The sequence below is a fragment of the Nomascus leucogenys genome, chromosome 14 (assembly GCF_006542625.1).
Source record: "Nomascus leucogenys isolate Asia chromosome 14, Asia_NLE_v1, whole genome shotgun sequence".
Lineage (NCBI taxonomy): Eukaryota > Metazoa > Chordata > Mammalia > Primates > Hylobatidae > Nomascus > Nomascus leucogenys.
Window position 1 is genome coordinate 38,236,825 of NC_044394.1, and position 21,785 is coordinate 38,258,609.

Sequence of the window (21,785 nt, forward strand, 5' to 3'; positions counted from 1 at the left end):
ACATAATTGGAAGTAAAGCACTCCTCAGCAAATGTAAAAGAACAGAAATCACAACAAACAGTCTCTGTGACCAAAGTGCAATCAAATTAGAACTCAGGATTAAGAAACTCACTCAAAACCACATAAGTACATGGAAACTGAAAAACCTGCTCCCGAGTAACTACTGGGTAAATAACAAAATGAAAGCAGAAATAAAGATGTTCTTTGAAATGAATGGGAGCAAAGACACAACGTACCAGAATCTCTGGGATGCGTTTAAATAAAGCAGGATGTAGAGGGAAATTTATGGCACTAAATGCCCACAAGAGAAAGCAGGAAAGATCTAAAATCCACAGTCCAACATCACAATTAAAAGAACTAGAGAAGCAAGAGCAAACAAATTCAAAAGCTAGCAAGAAGGCAAGAAATAACTAAGATCAGAGCAGAATTGAAAGAGAGACACAAAAAACCCTTCAAAAAAATCAGTGAATCCAGGAGCTGGTTTTTTAAAAAGATCAACAAAATTGATAGGCCGCCAGCAAGACTAGTAAAGAAGAAGAGAGAGAAGAATCAAATTGATGCAATAAAAAAATGATACAGAGATATCACCACCGATCCCTCAGAAATACAAACTACCATCAGAGAATAGTATAAACACCTCTATGCAAAAAAACTAGAAAATCTAGAAGAAATGGATAAATTTCTGGACACATACACCCTCCAAAGACTAAACCAGGAAGAAGTTGAATCTCTTAATAGAACAATAACAGGCCCTGATATTGAGGCAATAATTAATACCCTACCCACCAAAAAAAGTCCAAGACCAGACAGATTCACAGCCGAATTCTACCAGAGGTACAAAGAGGAGCTGGTACCATTCCTTCTGAAAATATTCCAATCAACAGAAAAAGAGGGAATCTTCCCTAACTCATTTTATGAGGCCAACATCATCCTGATACCAAAGCTAGGCACAGACAAAACAAAAAAAGAGAATTTTAGACCAATATCCCTGATAAACATCGATGCAAGAATCCTCAAAAAATACTGGCAAACCGAATCCAGCAGCACATCAAAAAGCTTATCCACCACGATCAAGTCAGCTTCATCCCTGGGATGCAAGGCTGGTTCAACATACAAAAATAAATAAACATTTGATTTTTTCCATTTTCCTGGACAACTGGCTCTGCGCTATGAACTGGGTTCTCTTCTCTGTCTGGGAATTTAATTTGAATGTCGAAATCCCGAGTAATCTGCTGGATTTTGGAACCTTTGGGGCCCATGACAGATAGGTGGAATTTCTGGGGTATAGCACATTCTAATGACACCTGAGCTTCCAGTTCCTCAGTGGTCTCCTGAATGCGTTTCTTGGCTGCCTCCACACAGTCCTTGGCACCCTTGAGGGTGACTTTGTCGCTCTGTGTGCCAGAGCATGGGAAGCTGACCATCACTCCGCCATACTCTTCAGCAATCTCCTGCAAGACCTGGCCTCTTCAGATGACGAAGTGGCAGTGATGCTTGGGGTCCACCAGCATGGAGTCTTCCACCACATTATCCAGGTTTTGGATCAAGGCCTCCAGCTCCTTCTGTGCCTCTCAGACAGCATCCTCCTATCTGATGATGGTGATTAGGTCCTGGTCCTTGTCCTCAGCCGCAGGGAAGATGACGTGTGCTCCAGTGCTGTCGCGGACCTTGCGAATTTTGCTGCCCCCCTTGCCCATGAGGAATTTGTGATATTCTGGCTTGGCGCGGATGTCAACAGTGAAACTCTTGGTTTGCTTCTCCTCCAACAGATGCAGGAGCTGCTTCTTGGCCTTCTCCACATCCAAGGAAGGGCCCCTGATAACAACGGTGTCGCTTCCTGAACCTTCCACGGGAAAGTGAATGTGGACCCCACCGCACGCCTCCATGATGGAGCGGATCAGATGGCCCTTGGTGCCAATGAGGGAGTTGTGCAGCTTGGCAGGGATGGAGACCTCTACCTCGGCTATGTTGGCCAGGTCTTTCTGAATAGACAGAATCCTGCTCTGGGCAGCTTCGCAGTTGGCTCACTTGCCTGTGATGACAGTGGTCTCTGAATTGCTATTTTCTGCTGGATGGTCGATCTTGGTGTTGCTTTCTTCATGAATCTTTTTAATGTTTGCACCTCCTTTCCCAATGATATTCTTGTGAAACTGTTTGAAGATCGGAACATAAATTGAATAGCTATTTTCCACCAGATCTGCCACCATCTTCTGCATGCATTTTGTGCATTTTTCCACCGCATTCTTGGGTCCTCTGAGCTGGACAATGTCACTTTTTTGTGCTGGGTCTGGAAAGTTGATGATGACCTCTGGGAATTTGTCACGAATTTCATGGATCCATTCACCCTTCTGCCCAACGATTGTGTGATGAAATCTTTGCTCAATGATTGGATCCTTGGTATGCTCGTTTTCCATGCGAGATGCAAGCTCCAGCAGCTCTCGCTTGGCCTGCTGCACACCTGTGTGTCCCCCACGATGCGGATCAAATTGCTTTTCTTACTGTCAGGAGGGATGTGCACGGACACCTTGTACTGGCCTTTGATTCTGTTTATGTTGGTGCTGCTCTTCCCAGTGAGGTGCCTGTGGAACTTGTGGTCGATGTTGATCTCCACGTAGTCCATCCGGTTAATCAAATCTTTGACCATGCGTTCTATCTGTTCCTGGGCCACATTGACATCCTCTATAGGGCCCTCCAGGGTGATCTTGTCTTCGCCCTCTGTGAACTCGATGTGAACCTTTGGCATCTGCTGAGTGATTTTGGCCAGGTTCTGCCCTTTCTTGCCAATGATGAAACGGTGAAGCCAGGAAGGGGCAGTGACCGAGGAGACGGTGAAGCTGTTGGCCTTGGCATAGACTTCAGTCAACGCCTGACCTAACTTTTCAGGTTCGCCTTGAAGTATTACAGTCTCAGAGATGCTGTCTGAGGGCGGGATCTCAACGGAAACTCCACTTCTCTCAAGGATCTCCTGCAGTGAATTGCCCTTGGGCCCGATGACATACTTACGTTGGGATTTCTTCACTTCCACTGCGATGGTTGTAGTCTTTTTCTTCTCATAAATCTTGATGCGAGCCACAGCCTGAGCCAATTGTACCTTCTCTCCAGTGAAGACAATCTCTGTCCGGTTCATGCTGGATGGGGGGATGTTGATATGCGTGCCTGTCTCTTGCATGATCTCGCCAACCAGTCTGTTATATGGCCCAGTGATGAAGGGGTGGAACACCTTTTCTACTTCTAGCCTTTCCACAGCATGTTTGTCCTGCTCAGCAGAGATGAGCAAGACTTCATGGCGAGCTTTCTTGATACCCTCTTTGGTGCCGGTGATCTTGATCTGATTGCTGGGGTCATCTGGGCATGGGATCTGGATTTTGGTTGCAGTTTTTAGCTCCAAGTCTTGTAGTTTCTCTCCATTTTTGCCAATAACAAAGTGACGGTGTTCTTTGGGAATGGCAACAGTTGCTGAGGCCTGAGTCTGCAGTCTACCAACAATGTCCTTCCAAGCTTTCATGACAGCATCCAGCTTTCCTGACACCATGATGGAGAGGCCTTGGTCTTTGGCCAAAGACAGCTCCAAGTGAGCACCCGTTCTCTGCATGATCTCAAGGCAGATTTTTGCTTGTTCACCTTCTCCAAATTGGTTCATATCCGTATATTTTCTCTCCTCCAGGGGCACATGGACCTGAGTGATGACAGAAGCCTTGATGGGCCGGATCTTGTTCCCCCAGGCTGCAGCATGTTCCTGGGCACTTTCCAGGCAAGCAGCTTTCTCAGGAAGTGGAGGGAAGGCATCTTTGTAGGTTGGAGGGTTGCTCTCCTCTTCTGAATTTAGAATGGCAACTTTGATTTGTTGCGGAACCAGCCCACTTCGGTGTTCAGCAAAACTCTCTTGGGTCAAAACTGCAACAGAACTCATGGTTGATCTCACACCTACACACAATCCAGGAAAACCACAGTAAAACAGTCAGTAGCCAGAAAGTCCGTCTGGAGGCCGCCTCTGTCAGCCTGCCAGCTTTTGCTGTTCCACTCTTATTAGCATAAGAAAACCGAGCTCATAAGGTAGGAACTGTGGCAAAACAGGGACAAGCCGCGATCTTGGTAAAGGAGAAGAGGCTACGCTTGACCTCCCCCCAACCCCCAGCCTCTATATGGCCCCACATTGTCTTTATCTGTTTGTCCTTTGATGGACACTTAGATTGCTTCCAAATCCTAGCTATTGTAAACATTGCTGCAGCAAACATAGGAGTGCAGATATCGCCTTGATATATTGATTTCATTTCTTTTAGTTATATAGCCAGCAGTGGGATTGCTGGATTATATGGTAGCTCAGTTTTTAGTTTTTTCAGAAACCGTTCTCCATAGCAGTTTCCCTAGTTTACATTGCCACCAACCATGTATAAGGGTTTCTTTTTCTCCATATCCTCACCAGCATTTGTTATTGCCAGTCTTATTAGATTTTTTCTATTTTTTTCTTACTCCATTGTTAAAATTTACTAGATACTACATTTTGTATAGTATATTCAACCTAAAACCAAAACATAATAAATTTTTTAAAAACCCTTGTTACTATGTTTTTATTTCCTTACACTATCAAAGATAGACTATAACTGCTTTTCCCCTTTTCCCCGATGTACATTCTTCATCTGCCACTTCCCACAGCTCCAGGTTTGCTTCAGCCTTGTCTGAAACCACCGTTTATCAACAGTAGTATCAGAGTTTCCTACTCATGTTTTCTTCTCTTTTTTTTATTATTATACTTTAGGTTTTAGGGTACATGTGCACAATGTGCAGGTTTGTTACATATGTATCCATGTGCCATGTTGGTTTGCAGCACCCATTAACTCTCTAAAGAGTTGTTTGAGCTCCTTATATATTTTGTTATTAATCCCTTGTGAGAGGGGTAGTTTGCAAATATTTTCTCCCATTCTGTGGGTTGTCTCTTAACACTTTGTTGATTTTATCCTTTGCTCTGCAGAAGCTTCCTAACTTGATGTGATCCCACTTGTCCATGTTTACTTTGGTTGCCTGTGTCTGGGGGGGTATTGCTCAAGAAATCTTTTTCCAGGCCAGTGTTTGGAGATTTTCCCCAATGCTTTCTTGTAGTAGTTTCATAGTTTGTGATATTAGGTTTAAGTCTAATTTATTTTCATTTGATTTTTGTAGATGGTGATAGATAGGAGTCTGGTTTCATTCTTTGGCATGTGGATATCCAGTTTTCTCAGCACCATTTATTTGAAGAAACTGTCTTTTCCCCAATATACATTCTTGGCACCTTTGTCAAAAATGAATTCAGTGTAGGTGTGTGGTTTTGTTTCTGGGCTCTCTGTTCTGTTTTATTGGCCCGTGTGTCTGTTTTTATGCCAGTACCGTGCTGTTTTGGTTATTCTAGCTCTGTAGTAGTATTTGAAGCCAAGTAATGTGATTCCTCCAGTTTTGCCCTTTTTGCTTTGCATAGTTCTGGCTATTCTGAGTCTTTTGTGGTTACTCGTAAATTTTAGGATTATTTTTTCTATTTCTGTGAAGAATGTCACTGGTATTTTGAGAGGGATTTCACTGAATATGTAGAATGGATATTTTAGCAATATTGATTCATCCAGTCCATGAACATGGAATACTTTTCCATTATTTGGTGTCCTCTTCAATTTCTTTCATCATTGTTTAATAAAGTTTCCTTATAGAAATCTTTCACTTCCGGTTAAATTAATTCCCAGGTATTTAGTTTCATATGTGGCTATTGTAAATGGGGTTACTTTTTTTTTATTTCTTTTTCAGATTGTTCACTGACTATTAGCATATACCAATACTGATTTTTGTATGTTGATTTTGTACTCTGCAACTTTACTGAATTTGTTTATCAGTTCTAACAGTTTTCTTGTGAAGACTTTAGATTTTTCTAATATAAGATCATATTATCAACAAAAAAGGATCATTGACTTCTTTCTTTCCAATTTGGATGCTCTTTTTAGTTTTCTCTTGTCTAATTGCTTTAGCTGGGACTTCCAGTACCAGGTTGAATAACAGTGGTGACAGTGTGCATCTTTGTTGTGTTCCAGATCTTAGAAGAACGGCTTTTTCAGTTTTTCTCCATTCAGTATGATACTAGCTGTGAATCTGTCTTACATGGCTTTCATTATGCTGAGATACACTTTTTCTATATTAAGTTTTTTGAGGGTGTTTATTATAAAGGGATGTTGAATTTAACCAAATTTTTTTCACTGTCCATTGAAATTATCAAATGGTTTTATTCTTCATTCTGTTGATATGATGTGTCATGTTGATTGATTTGCATATGTTGAACCATCCCTACATCTCAAGGATAAATCTCACTTGGTCATGATGGATAACCTTTCTAATGTATTGTAGAATTTGGTTTGCTAGTATTTTGTTGAGGATTTTTGCATCAATATTCATCAGAGAAGTTGGCCTGTAGATTTTCTTTTTTGGATGTGTCTTTGTCTGGTTTTGGTATCAGGGTAGTACTGGCCTCCTAGAATGACTTTGGAAGTATCTTTTCCTTCTCTGTTTTTTGAAATTGTATGAGTAGGATTGGTGTTAGTTCCTTTTTAAATGTTAGGTAGAATTTAGCAGTGAATTTATCAGGTCCTGGGCTTTTATTTACTGGAAGACTTTTTATTATGGCATCAATCTTGTTACTTGTTATTGGTTTGTTCAGCTTTTGGATTTCATCCTGATTCAGTCCTGTCAGGTTGTATGTGCCTAGGAATTTGTCCATTTCTTCTAGATGTTCCAATTTATTGACATATAGTTTCTCATAGTAGCCACTAATGATCCCTGAATTTCCACAGTATCAGTTATAGTGTCTTCTTTTTCATTTCTATTTATTTAGATCTTCTCTCTTTTTTTCTTAGTCTGGCTAAAAGTTTGTCAATTTTGTTTAACTTTTCAAAAAACCAGCTTTTGTTGCATTGATCTTCTGTATGTTATTTTTCATTTCAATTTCATTTATTTCTGCTCTGATCTTTATTATTTCTTCTACTATTTTGGTTTGCTCTTGTGTTTCCAGTTTGTAAAGATGCATCATTAGATTGTTTAATCTCCATGTATTTGTGTAGTTTCCAAAATTCCTCTCGCTATTGATTTCTACTTTTATTCCATTGTGGTCAAAGAAAATGCTTGATACTATTTCAATTTTTTTGTATGTTTTAAGACTTGTTTGTGACCTAACATATGATCTATCTATGAGCTGAGGTAAAACGTGTGTATTCTGCAGCTCTTGGGTGAAATGTTCTGTAAATATCTATTAGACTCATTTGTTCTATAGTGCAGTTTCAGTCTAATGTTTCTGTATTGATTTTGTGTCTGGAAGATCTGTCCAGTGCTGAACATGGGGTGTTGAAGCCTTCGGCTGTTATTGTATTGGGGCCCATCTCTCTCTTTAGCTCTGATGATATTCCCTGTATATATGTGGGTGCTCCCATGTTGGGTGTATATATATTTAAAATTGCTGTAGCAATTGCCTTAACTTTGTCCTCATGCTTTCTAACTTTGTTGTTTCTATTTATATCTTTACCGTACTGTCTTGAAAAGCTGTTACGGTTATATTTTTTAATTCATTCATTATTTAGTCTTTCTACTTATAAGAGTAGTTTACATACCACAATACAGTATTATACTGAGTTTTTCCAGACCTTTTGGAGCTCCATTGTATGTTGTTTCTTTTCTCTTGCTGCCTTTAGGATCCTTTCTTTATCCTTGATCTTCAGGAGTTTGATTATTAAATGCCTTGAGATAATCTTTTTTGGGTTAAACCTGCTTGGTGTTATATAGCCTTCTTGTACTTGGATGTGATATCTTTCTCTAGGTTGGAGAAGTTCTGTTATCACCCCTGTGAATAAATGCTCTACCCCAGTCTTGTACTGTACCTTCTCTTTAAGGCCAATATGTCTCATTTGGGGCTATTTTGTGGATCCTGTAGGCATACTTTATTGTTTTTTTTCTTTTGTCTCCTCTGACTGTGTATTGTCAAATAAGCTGTCTTCATGCTCAGTAATTCTTCTGCTTGATCCTTTCTGCTATTGAAGGACCCTGATGCATTCTTCAGCATGTCAGTTGGATTTTTCAGCTCTGGAATTTGTGCTTGATTTTTAAATATTATTTCAATCTCTTTGTTAAATTTATCCAGTAGAATTCTGAATTTCTTCTCTGGGTTATCTTATTTCTTTGAGTTTCCTCAACAAAGCTATTTTGAATTCTGTGTCTGAAAGGTCACATATCTCTGTTTCTCCAGAATGAGTCTCTGGTGCCTTATTTAGTTCATTTGATGAGGTCATGTTTTCCTGCATGGTCTTCTTACTCATAGATGTTCCTCTGTGTCTGGGCATTGAGGAGTTTGGTATTTATTGTAATCTTCTTGGCAAGGCTTTTCATATATTTGAAATGACTTGGGTGTCACAATCTTTAGGAGGCACCCCAAGCGCAGTAATGTTGTGGGTTCATATAGACTTGTAGAGGTACCACCTTGATGGTCTTGGAAAAGATCCAGAAGAATTCTCTTGGTTACCAAGCAGAGACTCTTGTTCTGTTCCCTTACTTCTTTCCAAACATATGAGTCATGGTCTCTGTTCTGAGCCACCTAAAGCCTGGGGGTAGAGTGACACAAGCATCCCTGTGGCCCACACCACTATGACTGCATTGGGTCATACCTGAAGCCAGCAGAGTGCTGGGTCTTGCCCAAGGCCTGCCTTAACCACTCCTTGACTCCTGCCTATGTTTGCTCAAGGCCCTGGGGCTCTACAGTCAGCAAGTGGCAAAGCCATCCTGGCCTGTGTCCTTCCCTTCCAGGTGGCAAGTTCTTCCAGTTCCTGGGTGGGTCCAGAAGTGCTATCTGGGGGTCAGGGACTGGAGTCAAAACCTTAGTTAGAAGTGTACCTGCTATTCTGTTGTACTGTGGCTGAGCTGGCCCTCAAACCACAAGACACAGTCCTTCCTGCTCTTCCCTCCCCTTTCCAAAGGCAGAGGAGCCTCATGCTGTAGCCACCGCCACCCCAGCCATGAGGAGTGCTGCCAGAAACTGATGTTTCCTTGGAGTACTGCCAGAAACTGATGTTTCCTTTAGGTCCAGGGTCTCTTAAGTCAGCTTGTGGTGAATGCTGCCTGGCCTGGGATTCATGCTTCAGGGCAGTGGGCTCCCTCTGGCCCAGGGGAGGTCCAGAAATGCCATCCAAGGGTCAAGTCCTGGAATCCAGGACCCCAAGAGCTTACTTGGTGCTCCACCCCTTTGAGGCAGTTTTGGTACCTGGTTTTTGGTTCTTATAAATGTATGTTTTTTTCTGCGTAGATAGTTGTTAACTTGGTGTCCTTGCTTAGGGGTTGCCATCAGTGGTACTTTCTCTTCTGCCGTCTTTCTCCACTTCCTAATTGAGTATTCCTTTTAACGTACAGAATACTTTAAAATTCTCATATGGAGAAACCAATTAGTCTTCCTTTTAAACTTCTGCCTTTGGGGTCTTATTTAAGGTTTCTCCTACCCATGTCATACAAATGTTTACAATATTTTTTCTTATTCCATTTTTTACTTATTTTTTTAGAATAACAAAACTAGTATCAATTAATCATAAAACTACTGAAGTGGCATATAAATTTCTGTATTGGATATGTATTTTTAAAATTATACCAATGAGATGGGGCAATTCTGTATTATATTATAACACACATTTTGGCCATTAGACAGATGAAGCACCTTTTCATTTGTAAATACATGGTTTATGCTTTTTCTTTTGTACAGTTCCTATTTATATTCTTGCCCATTTCCCCAGTGTTTTACAAGTTCTTAGTAATTTGAATGAACTACATATATTCTAAATATTACCTTTTTGTTATACATACATTGCAAATAATTCCTTCCAGTCTGTCACTTGCCTTTTAACATTACTTATCAATATTTTGCTTAAAGGGGAGGTTTTACTTTTTAGGTAGCAAAATTTGTTCATTTTTAAATTCACGATATTTGTATTTCATGTCATAAGTAAAAGGCATTACTTACTGTAAGGATCAAAGTTTTTATGTTAGTTGAATTTATTATTGGTTTTCTCAAGTTCCACATACCCAACTTTCTCAGAACAATTTCATTCTCTACTGGTTTCAAATGCTCCATTTGTCGTCTTTGAAATTCTTATCTATAAGTCATGTCTGACTGTCACAATACTGCCATGAATGTGTTTTGTATCACCACAGTACTCTAGGATTGTAAGATCCTCTGATAACCAGTAGAAGCAGACCTCCACTCCCTATCATGCTCTTTCTGCCAAAAGTAGCTATTTTTACATGGGCTTATTTTTTATATAAACTTTGAAATAGTTTATCAAATTACACACAAATTGCCATCTGATTAAAATTTCAGTCTTTTTAGATATAAACTTTGGGACAAAGGTCATCTCTATGTTTTAAGTTTTCTAATTCAGGATTTAGGTTTAGATTTAGACTCTGAAAGTTTTCTTGACTGCTTCAAGTGTATCTTATACATTTCTTACTTCATTTCTGTAAATTCAACGGCTATTTTTCCCATTGTGATTATAATCCAGTTTTCTTTTTTGTTTGTATATAGCATATATCAAGGAAAGACATTGACTTTTTTCAATATTTACTTTGTATCCAGTCATGATCATGTTAGCCTCCCTATATGAGTTCTTAAATGTTTCATCTTTTTCTTTACTCTTAAAATTTTAGGTGACATATGATTTCTTTTTTGAAGTCTGGTAGAACACAGGCATAAAATGAAATGAGCTTGATGTTCTTCTCTGGGATCTGTCTTAAATTTGATAAAAGTTTTCACAACAATTTTTGAGTTAATTAAATTTGGAGGTTGCCAAAACAAGCCTCATTATTTCCTTCTTCTATTTATAAGTCAAAGAGCACAATTTTGTGTCATCTGGTGGTTATTCTTGGAAATCCTGTGATAGCATAGGCATAAAATACAGTTGGACAATTTTAATATTGCATATTTAGGGCCAGATACAGCAAAGACGACATCAAGAATAGCAATTCGATGAAGCAAGACATGAATGTAAGTCATAGTCGCATAAACAAAATACAATTATTCTGAACAGTATTTTAAAATAATCAGTAACCATAATCTTTAAATACTCACCTTAGAATATTGTTTAAAAATTCAAAACTTTCAAGAGTTTACCAGAAATACAGAGTTTCCACACTATTTTGTTGTTAAAAGCAAATCTCTGTTAGCTGAGCACAGAATCATTTTGTCACAATATAAAAGAATATTCGAAGTATAATTTCACTCTATGTATATAATCCATATAACAATTTATATTGCATTCATAAGCTTTTTTAAAAGATGGGTAAATCCACTAATATTGAGTATAACATAACATTTCTTCTTTAACATATACAAACTTTAACAATTAATGGTAGTATATTTTTATATGTTTAGACATGCATAAGTTGATAAGTATGTAAATGCATAATGAAATTAAAACCTTAATTTTAAGATATAATTAATTATACTTGAATTTAAAGTACATGTTACTTGTACATTTTTATGTAAATTACCATTTTTAGTAAATTAACTTCCCTTACCGTTATCTTTGCCAGTATACATATTAATGTTTTCTAATTACTATACCAACTGTAGTCTTTATATTTTTATTTATAATTAGTTATTTTTTTAATGTGGGCCTCAGTTTGAATTATTACACCAACTATAGTCATTATTTTTATTAATTACCAGCTTTAATTAAAATTATAAACTGTTGTTTTCTTCAGACACAGAGAAAACTAGAAAGAAGACAGGAATCCAAAAACTGCCTAATTTTTTAAGTACACATTTTAGATTATCTTTATAAATGTTAAAGTAATAAAACAAATGCCCATATTAAATCCAATGCATTTGGACATTCTCTTGATTTGTAAATCATTTGATAATATATAAGGTGGAGTTAAATTGGAACATGTTTATGACTAAAGTTTAATATTTGTGGTGACTTTTATGTATATTTTAAAATGTGTTAGCCTTTATTTGAATTTTTTTTCCTTAAGAGGTACAGCCTAAATCTTCTCCCCTTGAATATGGCCTAGATTTACAGCGCATTTCTAATGAATAGAAAAAAGTGGATGTGACAGTTTGTGACTTAGGAGATGAGGTAAGGAAAGGCACTACAATTTTCCCCTCCCTCCTTCGTCCAGAACCAACTGCTCTAGGAAAAGCCAACTGTTATGTGATGAAGACTTTGTTTTGTTGTTTTTTTTTTTTTTGCCTTTTGTTTCATTCTTTTTGTTTTTTCTTTTTTCATATCATTTTATTTATTCCTATTTTTTTAATAAAACAAGTATTTTATTATTATTATTATACTTTAAGTTCTAGGGTACATGTGCACAATGTGCAGGTTTGTTACATATGTATACATGTGCCATGTTGGTGTGCTGCACCAGCTTTGTGAGGAGGTCCACGTAGCAAGGAACTGAGAGGCTTTTAGCTAACAACCATGTGACTGAGTCATCTTGGAAGTGGAGCCTCCAGCCCGCCGCCAAACTGTTGGATGACTATAGCTCTCTCTGGCTGACATCTTGACTGCAACCTAAAAGGCTTTATGAAAACTCCAGAAGCCATCAGTACCCCGGGCAAGTGTAAAACCAAGAACAGCTGCTGTGGAATGGGTAAGAAAAGCTGTTGAATTTCAGCCCGTTCTCCAAGTGGGCACTGTTCGGTGTAATCAGGAGAAAATGTTCAACTGTTGGCTTCTCCCTTGGGAGTAGAAGAGAAGAGGGGAACAGAAGTTTGACAATCTGGCTTTTCAGGGTGCTACCTTAGTGCCTGATTTCTGTCTTGCATGACTTGGAGTGCTAAAGGGGAATCCACCTACTTTGAATAAGTGGGGGCTACTGAGAATAAAGGAGATCTCAGCAGCCTGTTGCAGCACCAGAAAACCTGAAGGACTGCATACAGACACCAGAAGGAGTAAGAGATTATGAGCTTCTGAAAAAGAAACAAGCAAACATCCCTGATTGGAAAATTACGTGTACATGTCCAGAGAAGATGCATCCCTATGGAGGCTGGAGAAACTTCCAGAATATATAGCCAGGCTCCTTGGTGAGGGTCTTACCTTGTATGAAGCCAGTCATGAGAAAAGTGATTCTTTTTTTATAATTATCCTTTTTTATTCTTTTTTCTTTTTTTAATTATTATACTTTAAATTCTGGGCTACATGTGCAGAATGTGCAGTTTTGTTACATAGGTATACACGTGCCATGGTGGTTTGCTGCACCCATCGACCCGTTACCTATATTAGATATTTCTTCTAATGTTATCCCTCCCCTAGCCCCCCACCCTCCAACAGTACCCAGTGTGTGATGTTCCCCTCCCTGTGTCCACGTGTTCTCATTGTTCACCTCCCACTTATGAGTGAGAACATGCGGTATTTGGTTTTCTGCTCTTGTGATAGTTTCCTGAGAATGATGGTTTCCAGCTTCATCTGTGTCCCTGCAAAGGACATTAACTCATCCTTTTTTATGGCTACATAGTATTCCACGGTGTATATGTGCCACATTTTCTTTATCCAGTCTATTATTGATGGGCATTTGGGTTGGTTCCAAGTCTTTGCTGTTGTGAATAGTGCCACAGTAAAAATATGTGTGCATGTGTCTCTATAGCAGGATGATTTATAATCCTTTGGAAATATGCCCAGTAATGGAATTGCTGAGTCAGATGGTATTTCTAGTTCTAGAACCTTGACTTAAAGCTGGAATTTACATTCAAAAGGGAAGGAGAGCATGAAAGTTTGGAAAATTTGCAGCCTGCCCATGTGGTGGAAAAGACCATTTTTTAGCAGAATAATTCAGTCAGCCTGTGGAGCAACCACACACTGGAGGTTTTTGCCTAAGTATAAAGAAGCCAAGTGCTGACAGCCAAGACAATGGGAAAAAGACCTCAAAAGCGTTTCAGAGACCATCACAGCAGACCTTTTTCTTTTCTTTTCTTTTCTTTTTTTTCCTTTTTGAGATGGAGTTTTGCTCTCGTTGCCCAGGCTGGAGTGCAGTGGAGCAATCTTGGTTCACCACAACCTCCGCCTCCCAGGTTCAAGCAATTCTCCTGCCTCAGCCTCCCAAGTAGCTGGGATTACAGGCATGCACCACCATGCCCGGCTAATTTTGTATTTTGTAATAGAGACGAGGTTTCTCCATGTTGGTCAGGCTGGTTTCAAACTCCTGACCTCAGATGATCTTGCCTGCCTCAGCCTCCCAAAGTGCTGGGATTACAGGCGTGAGCCACTGTGCCCGGGCTAGCAGGCCTTTTTCTTCCCTCGAGGCCTAGATGGACCTAACTATTTTGTGGACCAGTCCCAGGGCCCCACTGCCCTGTGCAGTCTCCAGATACTGCTTCCCCACATGTTAGCCACTGCCACCCCTGGAGACTTTGGACTTTTGCATTAATGCTAGAATGAGTTCAGACATTTGGAGACTTGGGTAGGCATGACTACATTTTGCAATGTGAGAAGGACAAGAGATTTGGGAGGGGCCAGGGTGAAATGATATAGTTTGGATATTTGTCCCCACCCAAATCTCATGTTGCATTGTAATTTCCAGTTCTGGAGGTGGGACTTGACGGGAGGTGTTTGCATCATGAAGGCAGATTACTCATGGCTTGGTGTCTTTGTGATAGACTTCTTGTGAGATCTGGTCATTTAAATGTGCATGGCACCTCACCCCAACTCTGTCTCTCTCTGTCTTTTGCTTCCATTGTTGCCATGTGATGTGCCTGCTCTACTTTTGCCTTCCACCAAGTCTGAAAGTTTCCTGAGGCTTCTCCAGAAGCAGATGTCACTATGCTTCCTGTATCGCCTGCAGAAATGTGAGCCAACTAAATCTTTTTCTTATAAATTACTCAGCTTCAGGTATTTAAAGCAGTGGAAGAACAACCTAACATAGGTAGTATGGCCATTTTATGATATTGATTCTTTCAATCCATGACCCATGGAATGGTTTTCCTTTTTTGTTTTTGTTTTTTTTTTTTTTTGGTCATCTCTGATTTCTTTTGGCAGTGTTTTGTAGCTTTCCTCTTCAGTTTGCTGTATGCCTAGGCACTTCAATTTCATGTAGCTACTGTAAATAGGATAGTGTTCTTTATTTGGCTCTCAGCCTGAATATTATTGGTGTATAGAAATGCTACTAATTTTTGTACATTGATTTTGTATTCTGAAACTTTACTCCAGTTGTTTATCAGCTAAAAGCCTGAAAAGCACAATAACAAGGTCTGAAATTGAATCAGTAATGAAAATAGCAACCCAAACAAGCCCTGGCCCAGATGGATTTACAGCCAAATTCAGTCAGATATTAAAAGAAGAACTGATGCCAATCCTAATGAAACTATATCAAAGATAGTTGCGAAAGAGGCTCCTTTCTTTTTTTTAATTACACTTTAAGTTCTGGGATACATGTGCAGGACATGCAGGTTTGTTATGTAGGTATACATGTGCCATGGTGGTTTGCTGCACCCATCAACCCATCATGTACATTAGGTATTTCTCCTAATGCTATCCCTCTCCTAGCCCCTCACCTGCCAACAGGACCCAGTGTGTAATGTTCCCCTCCCTGTGTCAAAGTGTTCTCAGTGTTCAACTCCCACTTGTGAGTGAGAACATGCAGTGTTTGGTTTTCTGTTCTTGTGTTAGTTTGCTGAGAATGATAGTTTCCAGCGTCATCCATGTCCCTGCAAAGGACATGAACTCATCCTTTTTTATGGCTGCATAGTATTCCATGGTGTACAAGTGCCACATTCTCTTTATCCAGTCTGTCACTGATGGGCATTTGGGTTGGTTCCAAGTCTTTGCTATTGTGAACAGTGCCACAATAAACATGCATGTGCCTGTGTCTTTACAGCAGAATGATTTATAATCCTTTGGGTATATACCCAGTAATGGGATTGCTGAGTCAAATGGTATTTTCTGGTTATAGATCCTTGAGGAATCTCCACTCTCTTCCACAATGGTTGAATGAATTTACACTCCCACCAACAGTGTAAAAGCATTCCTATTTCTCCACATCCTCTCCAGCATCTGTTGTTTCCTGACTTTTTAATGATCGCCATTCTGTCATGAGATGGTATCTCACTGTGGTTTTGATGTGCGTTTCTCTAATTACCAGTGATGATGAGCTTTTTTTCATATGTTTGCTGGCTGCTTAAATGTCTTCTTTTGAGAAATTTCTGTTCATATCCTTTGCCCACTTTTTGATGGGGTTTTTTGTTCTTTTCTTATAAATTTGTTTAAGTTCTTTGTAGATTCTGAATATTAGCCCTTTGTCAGATGGATAGATTGCAAAAATTTTCTCCCATTCTGTAGGTTGCCTGTCCACTCTGATGGTAGTTTCTTTTGCTGTGCAGAAGCTCTTTAGTTTAATTAGATCCCATTTGTCAATTTTGGCTTTCATTGCTATTGCTTTTGGTATTTTAGTCATGAAGTCTTTGTCCATGCCTATGTCCTGAGTGGTATTGCCTAGATTTTCTTCTAGGATTTTTATGATTTTAGGTTTTATGTTTAAGTCTTTAATCCATCTTGAGTTAATTTTTGTATAAGGTGTAAGGAAGGGGTCCAATTTCAGTTTTCTGCATATGGCTAGCCAGTTTTCCCAACACCATTTATTAAAGAGGGAATCCTTTCCCCATTTCTTGTTTTTGTCAGGTTTGTCAAAGATCAGATGGTTGTAGATGTGTGGTATTATTTCTGAGGCCTCTGTTCTGTTCCATTGGTCTATATCTCTGTTTTGGTACCAGTACCATGCTGTTTTGGTTACTGTAGCCTTATAGTACAGTTTGAAGTCAGGTAGCATGATGCCTCCAGCTTTGTTCTTTTTGCTTAAGATTATCTTGGCTATGCGGACTCTTTTTTGGTTCCATATGAACTTTAAAGTAGTTTTTTCCAATTCTGTGAAGAAAGTCAATGGTAGCTTGATGGGGATAACATTGAACCTATAAATTACTTTGGGCAGTATGGCCATTTTCACGATATTGATTCTTCCTATCCATGAACATGGAATGTGTTTTCATTGTTTTGTGTCCTCTCTTATTTCTTGAGCAGTGGTTTGTAGTTCTCCTTGAAGAGGTCCTTCACATCCCTTGTAAATGGTATTCCTAGGTATTTTATTCTCGTTGTAGCAATTGTGAATGAGAGTTCACTCATGATTTGGCTCTCTGTTTGTCTATTATTGGTGTATAGGAATGCTTGTGATTTGTGCACATTGGTTTTGTATCCTGAGACTTTGCTGAAGTTGCTTATCAGCTTGAGGAGATTTGGGGCTGAGATGATGGGGTTTTCTAAATATACAATAATGTCATCTGTGAACAGAGACAATTTGACTTCCTCTGTTCCTATTCGAATACCCTTATTTCTTTCGTTTGCCTGATTGCCCTGGCCCGAACTTCCAATCCTGTGTTGAATAGGAGTGGTGAGAGAGGGCATCCACAAAAGAGGGTCCTTTCTAACTCATCTTATGAAGCCAGCATCAACCTGATACCAAAATCTGGTAGACACAATGAGAAAAGAAAACATCCAGCCAATATGCCTGATGAACATAGATGCAGAAATGCTCAACAAAATACTAGCAAGCTGAATCCAGCAGCACATCAAAAAGTTAATTCACCATGACCAAGTAGGTTTTATTCCTGAGATCCAAGGCTCATTCAACATATGCAAATCACTGAATGTGATTCACCACATAAACAGATTTAAAAGCAAAATCCATATGATCATATCAATAGATATGAAAAAGGCTTTTGATGAAATTCAACTTCCCTTCATGATAAAAACCCTCAACAGACTAGACATCAAAGAAACACATCTCAAAATAATGATAGCCATCTGTGTCAAACTCAGCGCAAATGTCATAATGAACGGACAAAAGCTGAAATTATTTCCTTTGAGAGCCAGAACAAGAAAAGAATGTTCACTCTCATTACTCTCATTTAACATAATATAAAAAGTCCTAGCCAGAGCAATCAGGCACGAGAAAGAAAGAAAAGACATCCAAATAGGAAAAGAAGAAGATAAACTATCTCTCTTTGCTGATGATATGATTGTATACCTGGAAAACTCTAAAAACTCCATTCATCTGTTCCTGCATGCTGTCAGTTTTGTCCATTAATATTTATAGCATATTAATTGCAATCGTTTTAAATTATCGGTCTTATAATTCTTCAACCTGATCAATTTGATTGGTTGATTTTTGCCTTTTAGTATATGCCTTGCAATTTTTGCTTGATGCACTGTATATAACAAGCTGCTGTAAATAGATAGGGCTTTGGTAATGTGGTGATAAGTTGTGGGGGGTGGGAATTGTTCTATAGTCCTATGGTTAGATTTCATTATTTTGGTGAACCCGTGCCTCTGGACTGTGAACTTCACAAGTACTTTTTGTAACCCACACCCTCTTTTTAGGTGAAACATGATGAGTTGAGGGGTCTGGAGTTAGATATTTTTCTGCTGTCACCTAGGATGCTAAATTTGGTTGGAGTTGGATATTTCCTTCTGAGCTTTTTACCTGCTGCTTTGGAAACTGGGAGTTCCCTGTTATTTATTTTTTGCCACAATTTTTAAAAACGGTTTTTGTTGGTAAACTGTATGGGGTAGATGTTACCTCTGCTTCTGAAAGTCAACCTGTATTTTGGGCTTCTTCTATGACCTTTGCAGTCTCTGAATTGCATGACAGAAGCTCTGTCACCACCACCAAGTTCTTCTAAACTAATCACTTGGTAAGGGAGAAAGACAATGCAGAAGGAAAGCAACTTATTTCTAAGAAAATGGCACAGAATTTCCTCACATGTTTTTCACTGACATCTTACTGGACAGAATTTAATGGCCTCACATAACTCCATGGGAGGCTAGGGCATTTGGATTCTATCTTGGAGGCCATGTGGCCAGCAAAAAAGATAATAGATATTAGAAGACAAACAGCACTCTCTGCCATAATGTGATTCAGATTTTGACCAATTTGGTTGACCAAAAAATAAAGAAATTAGCAGAATTTATGTATCCACTAAGTTCTTACTGTGTATTATACTATTGTAGGCTTTGGGGTGCAATAATATGATAGCATTAGGTAGTGGACCTTTACATACCCCAAACAGAAAATATAGATTTTATTCAACTCTACATGGGAACGTTTACAAAAATGATCATGTATTAGACACAAATAAAAGTTTAACATTTTTAAAAACTGAGTGCATAGTTCGTATTCTTTAATTACATCCCAACAAAAATAGAAGTGAATATGTAAAACATAACAAAAACATGTTAGAAATTAAGCACATTTTTCAAAAAAGAGACACAAATATACGGAGAAACGGGTTAAAAGGACACTTCATGGCAAGGCTAAAGAGAAACAGAGCGATACTCTTTTATTTAAAGCTAAAGGACTCAGATTTAAACCTAGTATTTCTGTTAAGAAATAAGAAAAACAGGCCGAGCACGGTGGCTCATGCCTGTAATCCCAGCAGTTTGGGAGGCTGAGATGGGCAGATCACCTGAGGTCAGGAGTTTGAGACCAGCCTGACCAACATGGAGAAACCCTGTCTCTATTAAAATACAAAATTAGCCGGGCATGCTGGTGCATGCCTGTAAGCCCAGCTACTCAGGAGGCTGAGGCAGAAGAATAGCCTGAACCTGGGAGGCGGAGGTTGTGGTGAGCCACAATTGCGCCATTGTACTCCAGCCTGGGCAACAAGAGCGAAACTCCGTCTCAAAAAAGAAAAAAGAAAAGAAAAACACTTGTCTTAAAATATTTTAAAATGTTATTTACAATGAAAAACTGAGGAAATAGCAAAACCAATAAAAGAAATAAATATAACCAAAAGGTGAACTTTTGGAAATACAAATGAAAGAAATTGCTCTCAATTTTCAGTAAGTGAAAAAGAAACCAAGTGAAACTACAATATTAGAGAAAGAAATAACCACAGCTATAGAAGAGATTGAAAAAAGAATACATCATGCAATTTTTACCAATCAATTTAAGGACCAAGAGGAAAGAATATTTTTGAATGAAATTTAAAACAGATAAAAAATAACTCTAGGAGTGTTAAGCTTGAATAGATGAATTATCATTTCAGAAAGGTGATTATCAGCTTATGTTATGCAAGCAATAAGATCATTTTCATAGCTGAGTTCTAGTTAACCTTTACAGAACACATTATTAAGTTGTAATGAGTTTTAAAATAATTCCAGACCACAGGGAGTCAAAATGGAACTCTGAATGGTTCATTTTTATTAATTTAGGAAAACATTAATACTAAACCCTCATTAAATGGTATAAACTATTACATATGAATGGAAATGGAAAAACATCTAGATAATGTATTTGCAAAGACAATTCACTAAACACAAGAAAAATACACCCTAAGCAAATAAATGCAATAAAAAAAGAGATTCATTCTCAGAAAACTCAGTGGTATAGTCCCCATTTTAAAAGAGAAAAGCATTAAGATCATCTCAATAGATGATGAAAAATAATTAATAGATATTTCTAAGAAAAGCTTTACTAGAAATGGAATGAAATGACTTAAAACAAACACTATTTTCAAAAAACTAATAATGTCATTCTAAAATGGCAAAATCCTAGTACCATTTCAATTTATATTGGGAACCAGAGGCATGCTCACTATTTATATTAATATACAAGAGTAAAGAAATATAAGTAAATAATAAAATAAAGGAAATTGAAGTAAATTATATATAATCTTGAAATACAATAAAACCATCTTCCTTGTAAATCATATTGATCACTTAGAAAACCAGAGATCAATAGAGACAGGCAGAAGGGTGGACCACGTACCCCATGCCCAGCCCTTTCTATGTCCTGAAACTTGTGAGCTGCTGCTGATGGAGAAGGTCCTCCCCCAACTCTCCCAGCTCATGGCAAATCTCTTGCCTGGTTGCTAGCCTGTGGCTGCCATGGGTGTGGACCCTGAATGTTGCAGGCACAGCTCCTCCCCACTTTTCTGTGGTGGCCCTTGGCTCTTGCTGCCACCACTTCTGCTTTCTGGGATTGGGACTCAGGTTTATGCTACATCTTATTCCATCCCAGTCCCTAGTGAACAGCATTGGGTTTGTTTGTATTTGTCAAAAACAAGCTGTGGCATAGCCATTAGCACCTGTGTTGGGGAAACAGCACACAAACAAGAAGCTTACAGCCTCAGTGGCAAGCACTTCATCTTATCAAAGATGGGGAACTCATGTAGTCATTTGTCATGCTTGTCTGCAGACAAAAGATACCAAAAAGTTGCAAAGATTTGTCCATCTTGTTGATAAGGCCACTTATAAGCCAAAAATCTGTCAACATCAACCACGTGTCCAAATATGCCCCATTTGACTGGTAAGGTTGAGGACAAAGGAAATGGAATCAAGACCGTTAGAGTCAACATAGTTGGCACTGCAAAGGGCCAATTGGCCTCCTGTGCATCCCACCAAATATTTTGTTTGTAAGCTAGAAGCACAAGTCCAGTGGTGGCAAGAATGACCGTTACATTGTCAGTGGATCTCATGAGGCAAATAGACTGCAAGACATGTTGGATGGATTCATTTAAAAATGTGTTCTCAGTCCAGAGTGAGAATCCTGAAACACATCTGCACATCAACCCAAAGAAGAAAAACATAGGTAATTTTTGTAAAGCTTGTTTCTATAGAGACATGGTTCATACATATCATAAACTCTGCACATTCATTGTGAGAAACCCATCTGAAAATAGTGAGTAGTACAGAAAAGAAAGAACAGTAAAAGAAAAATAGAAAGGGCAATGACAAGGCAATGGCTGCATACCCAGCAGCGAGAAA

At 38.7% G+C, this 21,785-nt stretch overlaps 1 pseudogene across 1 annotated transcript; it reads right to left on the reverse strand.

The window, feature by feature from the left end:
* Positions 1–1,103: 1,103 nt before the first annotated feature.
* LOC100585016 lies at positions 1,104–4,750 on the reverse strand (annotated as a pseudogene). Its single transcript, XR_004033258.1, has one exon. The product of XR_004033258.1 is annotated as a vigilin pseudogene (transcript).
* Positions 4,751–21,785: the final 17,035 nt, after the last annotated feature.